At 48.8% G+C, this 12,053-nt stretch overlaps 1 pseudogene across 1 annotated transcript in view; it reads right to left on the minus strand.

The window, feature by feature from the left end:
* The window catches only part of LOC306815274 (olfactory receptor 14I1-like), a 269,530-nt pseudogene that overhangs the window by 152,599 nt on the left and 104,878 nt on the right, over positions 1–12,053 (minus strand). The gene's annotated exons all lie outside the window — the stretch shown is intronic.

The raw sequence follows: 12,053 nt of genomic DNA on the forward strand, positions 1-12,053 counted from the left end.
TGACACCCGTCAGTCAGTCAGGGTGGTGGCAGCAGTCCCATTCCATGGTGGCTGCATCCTCCTGCAGTGGCAGATGTGGTTCAGCTGGAGAAGTGCTCCTGGAGAAGGTGGAGTTTTCCTCTGAAGGTCCAGGGATAATGGGGAAAGGTCTGGTTTTCCTCTGGAATCCAGTGGAAAGAAGGTATCTTGGTGTCCAAAATCTCAGTTTTTATCTGGGTGGGAAAGGCTTGGCTCCTGCCCTGGCTGGAGCATCTCCCAGTGGGATGATGGAATTTTATCAGTCATGCAATGGGACTCAGTGGCCATGAACAGGAGATATCTCCTGGAGGGAGGATGGGCTGTGGGAAGATAAAGATGATTGCCCAGCTGGTTTAAAGATGGCTCATTAGCAGAGAATATGTGCCAGGAGATCAGGGGCACTGCCCCACCCAGCTTCAGCAGATGGGGACAGAACACACATTGCTGGCCACTGTGGCATCAGCCACAGGAGAGCAGCAGCACAGCAAGTACCACTGGGTCACTTCTCTGCTGCTCAATGAGAAGCTGGAGTGGGATCTGCCCTTCTGGGGTGGCATCACTGCCCATGGCAGGAGGGCTGGAACTGGATAATCTTTAAGGTCCCTTCAAACCTAAACCATTCCATAATTCTTTCCCTGGCCCTGTTCTAGGTGGATTCAAGTCCAGCAGAAAGCAGTGCTGCTGTTTTGGGACCTGTGAGGAGCATGGGCAGGAGCTCACTTGGTGTTGGGTTGTGTCAGAGCACGGTGGCTTTGGGCTCTCCCAGCAATGCCTTTGCTGCCAGAGTAGTGCTGGCTGTTGAACAGGGCATAGATTCACCCTTGGGAGCTTGAAGGCATTTCAGATGGCTTCTGTCCCTGCTCCACTGCAACACAGAACAAAATCAGTGTTGGAGAAAATGTCACACTTGGACATCACCATTCTGTCAGGATGTTTATTAATATAGCTTGGAATGTCACAGAAAGGCTTGTTGGATAAACTAGCCAACTGAAGGGTCTTACATGAGACTTCCTTGGTTTCCTTGAGGTGTTTTCAACTCTGCATTCAGTCTCTCAATTCATACCATTCTGGAAGACCCTCTGTGACATCTGTGGATTAGGCATCAGGCCTGTGTGTCTGGGTGCCCTCGGAGGCAAAACAAGTAGCAGGGTGAAATGTTTGTTCATTCTATAAGGACAAAACTCCTCTTTTTAGGGTTTCCTCTGCAATGCCAGGAGGAGAAGAAATCTCTGTCAGCCCCATAGCAATGATCAGACAGAACAGTGGTGATGAAACCAGGCTGGCAGCACCAGGACTGGTCAGTGCAGGCAGAGGCAGCACAGCTCCTTCAGCCTGGGCTGGGCAGTGCTGGGACATGTGGCAGTAATGAGCAGATGGGACTCAGTTTCTTCATGCAGAAAAAAAACAATTCTTTATTCCCATAGCTCATATTTTTAGGAAATATTTAAAGGCACTGTGTTAAGCCCAACTGGTCAGCAATACAGTGAAATTCAGTTCATTGGTTGGTAAGGGTTATTGTATGTTTATCAGATTTTCTCTCCCTAGATATGTTTCCATGTTTCCTTCACTGATTCTCATGGGACATGTTTCTTGTTTTTGCAGGTGTGAATGGTTGTTACCAGAATAGATTGTTGTGCTAACTGACTTTCATTCTTATGATTTTTTACCTGGGAAATTACAAGCTAACTGTTAGCTTAGCTGGAGTAGCAGGGTTAAACCATGTTTTATAAGGCCTTTCTTTTATGATATCTCCACCTGTATGAATAGGGAGAGGAAGCATGATAGCACTGGGCATGGTGCATCACCCCAGGCTTCATCCTGCACCCATCCCCTGCAGAGCTCATGCTTTAGGGACAGCTCATGGGCATGGACAGCATACAGTGATTTTATAAAAGACTTTTCTCTATAATTGACTACAGTAGGTAACAGGTAGCTGCTGTCACTGGTTACCTGAGCCATCCAGGGGCAGTGACCAGGCTGGTGCTTCTCTGAGGAGGTGCTGTGCTCAACAGGCAGCTGTGGCTGCCCAGCAGTGCAGTGGGAGTAGAGCTGCACAGGGAGTGGATTTATAAAACATTTCCTCCAGCATCACAGGAGTCTGTACTTGGAATGTGCTCACAGGTGTCTGAGCTGCCTCCCTGCCCAAGGTGGGGAATGCTGGGGGAGCTTTCAGCCTGTGAAACCTCTCCAGCAGCTATTAGGAGGTGACATAGAGCATATTAATGACATTTTCCAGTGGCACTTAATAGGGAGGAGCAGTGAGTGCCAGACAGTGAACTAATGCAAAAGGCTGAGTGAAAAAGGGACAGAAAAAAATAAAATGAGATTCAGGCTCAGGGCTCTTCTTCCCATCAATAATCCATCTCTTCCTTACCTGTGTCTGCTACATATCTTCCTTCTCTATGTCAAAATGTTCTGCTTTGATGTAACAAACAATCTGGAGAGTGGTAGGACTTGCCTTTGTAGGAAAAAAAAAACCCCAAAAGAACAGAGGCAGGCTTTGCAGTCCTTGCTCAGCAGCTCTAACCAGAGCCTGGGGTCAGGGTGTGAGCTGAGCCCCCAGACTGGGCCTGGCTCCTGTTTTCCTGAGCCCCCTGGTGTGAGACATCCCATCCAGCCAGGCACAGCTGGGGTCAGGCAGTGTCTCCTGTGTGCCACCAGCCTCAGCCAGCTCCCAGTTCCTGGTGGCTCCTGGGGCTGGGGGTGCAGCTCTGCTGCTCCAGGGGTTTGTATCCTGGTAGTTTTTAATCATTATTTCATTAACAGAGAAGGTGCCAACAGATAACTTATTGTGGATGCTCTGCCAGTGTGATCATTTCCATACTGCAGCACTGCTGGTGTGTTTTGCTGGAACATTCACATATTGATTCCAGATTCCTTTGTTGCCTTCACTAGAAAGAAAGTCCCTTTTCCCTCACTCCCTGTGTGGAGAGAAACAAAGAGTAAAGGAAGGTGGATGTTATCTGGGGCTTGCTCACACAGCGAGGTAATTTTTGAGAGCTGCAGAGCCACTTACTGACTCATAGCTGGGGCTTGTTTTCAAACCCTTGATAGATTTTGGAATTCTCTTACAATGGCAAACAAGGATGCTCACTTGGGGACAAGCCTGGAATCTGCCTCAGCAAGCTGGATCACTTTTGTTCTGCTTGCTGCAGCTTTCCCAGGGGACATTCCTGTGCCAGGGGGGACAGAGGGGTGCTGCAGGGGGGAGCCTCCTCTCCCTACTGGGCTCCTCGTGCTGGGCAGTCTTTGTCCAAGGGGTGGGGATGGGATGGGATGGGATGGGATGGGATGGGATGGGATGGGATGGGATGGGATGGGATGGGATGGGATCCATGGGATGGGATCCATGGGATGGGATCCATGGGATGGGATGCCACTGCCAGGAGCTCAATGAGTGATTGCACAGCCTTGGGGGGAGGTTTGCAGGTTAGTGTATGATGTCCAACTTCCCTGCCTGTAGCTTTGCAGAGTAGGGGCTCAGCCCTGTCCCCATGCTGGAACACAAACTCACCTGTGGCCAGCAGCATGTGGAACGATGTGCTGGACAGGAGCTGGGCAGGATGAAACCTTTCTCCTTTAGTGAGGAAACACAACTGGTCGTTTGGCTGGTCTAGGAAAAGAGAGATGGGTTTTTTGGATATCACTGCATGCTGCATATTCCACACAGCAGCCCTCTGCCTTTAGTAATGTGGTGCACAACGTGCCTGATCCCCCCTCAGTTGTGAGCCTGGAGGAAGCATGTCCTGTTTTCCATTTGTTTATTTATTTATCATCTTGTTTTCAGCCTCTGCAAAGCTTGATATTGGTATAGAGCCTGGGAAACGTGCAGGGAGTGGAGTAACAGATAGTTGTGATTTGGTTACAAGGCAATAATTTAAGTGGACAGGTTTAGCTGATAACATAAAGCACACAAGAGAAATCTCTCTGGTTTATAAATGTCAGCAGAGCCCCTGCCAGTGAGCTGCTGCCTGGTGCTGCTGCTCTAGCCAATATAATATAAGGAGATATAAACAGATGTCTGAAAAAATCTGGCTGACCAAGATTAAAAGAATGGGGCTATAAATTAAAGTCTTCCTCAGCATCTCTTTAGGCAACTTTATGGACAGAGCACATCCCAATAAACGAGTGCTATGCTCAGGGGGATCTCCAGGTGCTTTGGGCTGCAGAAGCATGGGGCAGCACCCAGGGGTGGGGACAGCTTGTGGGGACACCAGTATCAGTCAGAGCTGGCATGGGAGACCAAAGCCTGGTGCTCAGAGCTGATAAAGGATTAAATGAGAACAGGAGTAAAACCATCCCTGCAGTGCTGCCACAGGATCAGTGTCTCCTGCTTGGAAAATAAACACTGCCACTCTGCTTTGACATTTATTCCCAATAAAGACCTTGTCATTCGTGCAGTGACAAGGGTTTTATCCTCTGGGAGTGCTTTATCTGTTGGACACTCTTTTTGGCTGTGAGGCAGCTGAGTGATTGAAGGGCAGGTGGGTGGCACATCCCCAACAGAGGCACTGGGAGCTCTGCTAAACCCTGGGGCTTTCTCTTGATCCATCATCCCAAAGCCATGCAGTAACACCTATTCAAACTGGGAGCAGCTTCAGATGGGATTTTAGGGAGGAATTGTTCCCTGGGAGGGTGGGGAGTGCCCAGAGCAGCTGTGGCTGCCCCTGGATCCCTGGCAGTGCCCAAGGCCAGGCTGGACATTGGGGTTGGAGCACCTGGGACAGGGGGAGGTGTCCCTGCCATGAATGGGGTGGAACTGACGAGCTTTTAAGTTTCCTTTCCACCCAAACAATTTTGTGATTCTGTGATCTTATTTTTAATTGGTTTTAATTTATTGTAGTTGTGGTTAAAAAGCTGGTAAGGAGTCCAAACCAATTGTGGGGGCGGGAGTTTGCTGTTCCCCCTCCACAGCTGGAGCCCTTCTGGCAGGTTCATGGAGGGGATTTCACAGCTATTTCTACTCACTGGGTAGTTGATTTAGAGCTGGGAAATTAATTAGAATGGAAACTCTTCTCTCCCTTTATGAGGAGCAAGGGATGAGGTCTGGCAGCTGTAGGATTTGCAGCTCTCAGGGAAGAGGGACCATTCAGTAACACATCTATGCAGTGCCTACCTGTGGATGCACATCTTTTATTTGTCTGATGTGACAGGAGAAAAAAATGGTACAAAGTGGCTTAAATATAGGCATGTTTTTCTATATTTTTAATTGAGTTTCATTTCCCAAATGCAACTTAATGCAAACAATAAGTAAAAAATTAATTTCTCTCGGGAAAAAGCTATTAACAGAATGATTCTGTTTTAGCAGCATGTGAAGCTGTGTAATTGCTTACATATGTATTGCTCCAGTGTGTGCTCCCAGTTGTTGAATAGTATCAAATTATACGAATCAAAGAGAATCAACTATTTTAAAGGGAAATGTCTAGAAGCTACACACTGAAACATGCTTAAAATTCAGGATTTCCAGCTTACTCGTCTAAATCAGCAATTTTAATCACATTATTCAAGTCAGCCCACCCTCAAACACACTTTTGACTTCAAAATACCCCAAACTAAATAAGACAGAAGACCTTCCTTGAACAGCTGTAACATTTTCAAGAGGCAATGTCAATCTTTTTATTGAAAACAAAGATGTTTTCCATGGTTTATTTATTAAAGCAGTGTGTTTATCCTGCTGTGCCATGAACCTGGGCTGCTGTGCAGTAAGGAGAAATCCCTGGAGCTCCTTAAATTCATTCATGTTTTGCTCTGGGGTTGGGATGCTCTTGGTTAAATCTCATTTAGTGTGCAGAACAGGAGCAGGAAGGGTTTGTGTCTTGGCTGATGCAGCCTCTGTAATTTGGCTGTGCTGGGTGAGGAGCTCATGAGCACCATGAGAACCAAGGCACTGGTTATGGGGTGAGGCACCTGCTCAGCAGTGTTCTGAGTGTGTTTATAGAGTTGAAGAAAAGGAAGTCACTTGTAACCTGTCTGGCTCAGGGCTGGTGACACAATCAGGAAAGGCTCTGGTTATGGGGTGAGGCAGCTGCTCAGCAGTGCTCTGAGTGTGTTTATAGAGCTGAAGAAAAGGGAGTCACTGTCAGCTGGCTGTCCCAGCACTATTTAACAATCAGGAAAGGCTCTGGTTATGGGGTGAGGCACCTGCTCAGCCCTCACTTCACCCTGAGTGCATTCATAGCTGTGGAGGAGGGAGTTGTCCTCCCCCAGCACACAATGGCATCTGATCCTACAGCAGCTGGGGATGGAAGGGACCTTAGATCTCATCTCCTTCCACCCCCCTGCCCTGGGCAGGGACATCTCCTGCTGCACCAGGTCATCATTGCTGTGTTTTCCCTGCTGGCAGAGCCCTGTCTGAGCCAGGGACAGGAGATGTGCTGTTGCCCTTTTCATGGAGATTCCACAGACTCCTTCCTGAGCAGCATGACCCAGCTCCAGCACCAGCGAGGGGCACAGGCTGGTGATGGCACCAAACTCCTGCTGAGCCCAGCTCCTCAGCGTGGGAGGATGCTCCCATGGATAGCCAGAGATGAAAGGTCCTGTGTATCACAAGTTAAAGGAGCAGGAGGAGGGCATGGAAAGCATTCCAAGTGTGGAGGAGGCACATCTAGCCTGTCCTGCCATTGTTTAAGATGGGGAGATAATCACACCTGTCCTCTCATATGCAGCTTCCAGAGGACAGGACTGATGGAGAAAAGGAGAGTCTACCAGAAATGCAAACCTTGTTCTAGTAGGAAATCCTCCCAGATGGATTTTCCTGCTTTTTCTAAATGCATTTATAGCTACTGGATGACTACAGGGTTTGAAATGTTTCTGTCTGAATTGTGACAAACATCCCAGTCTTATGTAGGAAGCACCAGGTCCTTTGATCAGGGAGATGTCTCTTTGGTCTTGAACAGGGAGGGATCAATCCAGAGCTTTTTGTCTGTGAGTACATGTATTTATTGAACAAAACAATTACCCTTGTCTTCACTTCCCTTTGGCAGGACATGCTCCCTGTCTCCTGCAAGCAGTTACTCTCCCAGGTATCTTTTTAGGTAAAAGGAAGAGAGAAAGGAAAGGCTGAATAGGGAATCCTCCTCAGGAGGGAGGAGGGTGAGCAGCTGTGGTCTGTCTGTCCATCTGTGAGCAGCTCTGTTCAGCTGCAGCCTGGGCAGGCAGAATTCCTGTATTAACAGAAGAAGAAATGCCATCAAGAAGTAACAACCAAATATTGCCTGTTCTTCACTCCAGTGCTGGGCTGGGCTGAGATGTGTTTGTGGTGAAAAACACTCCGAATTTCTTCTTTTCTGCATTTAAAACCGAAGCTGAATGTATTCTGTGTATTTTTGTTGGCAGATAGTAGTGATCATAAATTCCTTTTAATACAGTATTTCCACAGCAGCACAGCCTTGAAGTGCAGCATACCTGGCTGGACTCTGTGGGATGCTTTGATTTCCCTTTGGCAGCTGCATTTTGTTCTGTCTGCCCCAATCAGCAGCAATTCCCCTTTCTCCATGTAGCCTCCAAATCCAGTCCTGGTGTGGAGTTTTAGTGCTGTCCTGGGACTGGGCTGGCAGGGAGGAAGGAACTGGGCTCAGGGTTTCACCTCCACCATGGATCAGAGCCAGCCTGGCAGCACAGGGACACCTATGGTGGCATTTCTGGGAGGGAAAAGCAGCACTTTAGGGATGCTGCAGGATGGGAGGGGGTCAGTGGTGGAGTCCCCACTCCTCACTGTGTGGGATGGAGCTTTTCTCCCCTTCTCTCAGGGAGCAGCATGTGCCTTCAGCTCCCAGTTGTTCCCAAAGCTCTGCATAACATGACCTTTTGTTTGTAGCTCAGGCTGTTCCTGCAGGGTCACACGTGAGGCTGAACCTGCAGACAGGAGAGAGAGAAGCCAAGCTCCCAGACAGAGAAAATGGGCAAAGAGACTCGAGAGAAGAGAGAAGAAGGAGAAGGTACAGACACACAAGGCATTGGCTTGGGTGGGCTGTGGGATTCGTGCCTTTTATTAGAGGCCAGGTTCCCTGGTGCACTCAATTACTGCCTCTTCCTGAGACTTAATTGCTGGGTTAGGAGCTCAGCAGTGCTGAGAGCAGGCTCTGTCCTTTGTGATCCCTTTGGGATGGAGGTGGAAGTGCACTGAGTGCACATTCAGAGGCACCTTCATGGCTTCTCATGCCATGACACTGAAACTAAATTGGCAATGTGGCTCCTTTGAATGACATTTAGTCCTTTGAAATATCTGCAGCAACTGCTCTGAAACTGCTTTTTGAGCAGGGCCCTTGAGATCAGCTCTGAGGGGCTGAGGGCTGGCCTGAGCCAGGTACTGTGTCCCCACAGTCTCACCTGCACACCAGGCACTGCCAGAGCTTCTGGACATCACATCTTCCCTGAACCCACTTTTTAAAAATGTGCTGGTGCTGGCTTCCCCCTTGTAGCCCTCCCAACAATGACTGCTGTGGTTACTGTGGGGGAATTTCCTGTGGTTTGTGGGATTTGCCACTGCCACCTGTAATGGGGCGTGGGCGCATTTGTGGGCTGCAGGAATGTGGGCAGGGTGAGGATCCCGGGCACAGGGATCCTGCACAAAGCAGGAGGGGAGCAAAGCCCAGAGCCTTTGGAGGCTCCAAGCCTTAAACATCAACCCCTGCAGCACCCCAGGCTACACAGTTCCCAAGGGTGCCAAGGCCTTCAGAGAATGGAGGTGGATTTTGCATCCCTGTGCCTGATGCTGGCTCTTGCCCAGGAGTCCCTGTAGCAGCAGGAGGGGGAGCAGAAGGTTTCCTTTGCTTGGGTGGCATTGCTGCAGGGGCTGCTACTGCTGCTGTCAGACCCCTCCCTGCTGGTGAAAGCTTTGCTCTTGGGGATACCAGCCCAGGAACACAAATGCAGGGACAGTGGAACCCCCCCACTGCAGAGGGACCCTCAGCCCCAGGAACCCAGTGCAACTGGAAACCACAAATGTGAAAACACTGCCTGTGCCCAAAGGAATTGCAAAGAGAAGTGGGGATTTAAAAAGAAGTAGTATTTATTTAATAAAGATCAATAAAACATTTTCAGAACATGTTTATTTAGAATAATCCTTATAATGAAACAATCTATAGAAGGTATTTACATGCAAATCTATTCACTTCCAATCTTCAGAGTGTTTACAGTAACAATCTTTGGAGCCTATGCAAAAACAACCTTCGAAATCTATACCATTACAATCTTCAGAGCCTATACTATAACAATCTTTGCAGTTTATGCAAAAGCAATCTTCAAAGTCTATACTATAACAGTCTTCAAAGTCTATGCTATAATAATCTTCAGAGCCTATGCAATCTTCGTAGCCTATGCAATAACAATCTTCAAAGTCTACGCAGTAAAAATCTTCAAAGCTGATACAAAAGCAGTCTTCCAAACGTACATACAAAACAACCTCTAACATGTAGAACATATTTACAGAGGGGTCATATCTGTGCCCATAGTTCCTGACAGCCCCGGAAGAAAGAAAGCAGCAGAGCCTTGTCCCTGAGCAGGGCCACCCAGCCCCGCCTGGGCACTGCCTGTGGGCAGGGCATGGGAGCATCTGCTGGTCAAGATCCTGGGGCTCTGTCCTCATCCCAGGATCATGGGCTCTTCCTCATCCTTCTCATCGACCTCCATGGCCTCGGTGTCGTCCTTCTCATCGACATCCATGGCCTCGGTGTCGTCCTCCTCGTCGACTTCCATGCTCTCATCAGCCTCCTCCACGTCCACCTCCATCATTTCTTCTCTGTCCTTCACCATCTCCAGCTCCACGTTCTGCCTGGTGTCTCTGGCAGCCTGCATGAGGCAGCACAACCTGACTGGGGTCCTGTCCCCCAGCATCCATGCCCACAGGGCTGCAGCCTGCCCGGGCAGTGGGGGTGTCCCCTCCCTGGGATGGCACTGTACCTCCACAGGAACAGCAGTGCTCATCCTGCTGGGGTTGGTGCTCCAATGCAGGCAGCAGGAAAAGTCCAGGCAGCAGGAGCAGCTCAGCACCGACGGAGAGAGTGAAGAGCGAGTGAGAACAGACTGCTGGCAGCAGGTGAAGTGTCTGCTGTGCTGGTTACCAGCTCCTGGACCTTCCACCTGGAACCCTCTGCGAGCTGTGATGTCACAGAAGTTTCAGGGGCACTCCACACTGGAGGTGGAACCATGGAATGATCAAACCCTTGAATGGTTTGTCTTGGAAGAGACCCTGAAGATCATCTGGTTCCAACCTGAGCAGCCTCCCACCACACCAGGCTGCTCCAGACCCTGTCCAACCTGGCCTTGGATGTCCTTGGGGATGGGGCACCCACAGCCTCTCCACACAGGTCCCTGTGTCAGGGACAGCCACCCTCACAGTAAAGAACTTCTTCCCATCATCAAATCTGTTCCAACTGTCTCTCAGTTTGATCCCGTTCCCCCTTGTCCCATCACTACAGTTCCTGAGGAAGAGTCTCCCTCCCGCTTCCCTGCAGCCTCTTTACTTAGCGCAAAGTGAGGTTTCCACACAGGCTTCTCCTCTCCAGCCTCAACAGCCCCAACTTTCTCAGCTTTACTCTTGGGGAGGTGCTCTAGTACCCTCAGCAGCTTTGTGGCTTCCTGTGGCAGCCAACACCTTCACTGTGACCACAGGGGGCATCAGCTCTGGGGGTGTCCAACACCCCATGGACAGCACTGGCCTTGGGAATTACCAAAGCCTGGGAGCTCTGTGCTTCCCAAAGTTGTGGAGGGAGGAGGAGGAGATGAACAGGAGCAGTGCAGGGAGCCTAAACCACAGAGATGGGAGGCTGATGGTCCTGGGTGCTGTGCAGTGTTTGAGGAAGGTTTAACAATAGCCCTGGGATCTCTTCTGGGGCTGTGGGGGTGTTTTTGGTGAAGGAAGTCCAGAAGAACATTTCTCTTCATTGAGGTGTAGGAAATGATCTATGGCTGAGGTAGAGGTGGAATTTTCCTGGGATGGGAAAGGAAGGGGATGGTTCAGTTTCTGGAAAGAGCAGGCAGCAAACAGCTGCCAGAAGTTGGTGTTTCTGGGGGTTCTGGCATGGCCACAGGGCTGGGGGTCCCTGTGCACAGAGGGGTCCCACTGGCCCAGCACTGGGCCCTGCTCATGTTCCTGGGGTGGTGTCCCCAAGAGCAAAGCTGTCACCAGCAGCGAGGGGGCTCTGACAGGAGTGGCCCTGCAGCAAAGCCACCAAAACCTGCTCAGGGCACAGAAATGTTCCTCAGCTTCTCAGTGCCTCAGCAGCTGCACTTCCTTTCTCTGCGAGTGATTGTCGTTCAGACAAGCATTCCTTATATTCCTTATATTCCTTATATTCCTTATATTCCTTATATTCCTTATATTCCTTATATTCCTTATATTCCTTATACTCCTTCTATTCCAACTCCAGAGAGGCTCAGCTGTGAGATCAGGGAGGTGGCTCAGGTCTTTTTGCAGTCAGGTTTTGAGAATATCTACTTGTAGGCAAAGAGAGAAGAGCAGTGCTGCTGTCCCTGGGCTTGATGTTGAGCAGGAAGGAAATGGGATGTGAAAACGATGCACAAATGGTGTAGAGATTGCAAATTGCAAAGAGAAGTGGGGTTTTAAAAAGAAATAGTATTTATTTAATGAAGACCATAAAAACATTTTCACAACATGTTTATTTAGAATAATCCTTATAATGAAACAATCTATAGAAGGTATTTACATGCAAGTCTATTCACTTGCAATCTTCAGAGTGTTTACAGTAACAATCTTTGGAGCCTATGCCAAAGCAATCTTCGAAGTCTATACTATTACAATCTTCATAGCCTATACTACAACAATCTTCATAGCCTATACTACAACAATCTTCAAAGCCTATGCCAAAGCAATCTTCGAAGTCTATACTATAACAATCTTCAGAGCCTATACTACAACAATCTTCAGAGCCTATACTACAACAATCTTCAGAACCTATACTACAACAATCTTCATAGCCTATACTATAACAATCTTCATAGCCTGTACTATAACAACCTTCAGAGCCTATACTATAACAATCTTTGCAGTTTATGTAAAAGCAATCTTCAAAGTC

Source organism: Erithacus rubecula (genome assembly GCF_903797595.1).
Source record: "Erithacus rubecula genome assembly, contig: scaffold_112_arrow_ctg1, whole genome shotgun sequence".
Taxonomy (NCBI): domain Eukaryota; kingdom Metazoa; phylum Chordata; class Aves; order Passeriformes; family Muscicapidae; genus Erithacus; species Erithacus rubecula.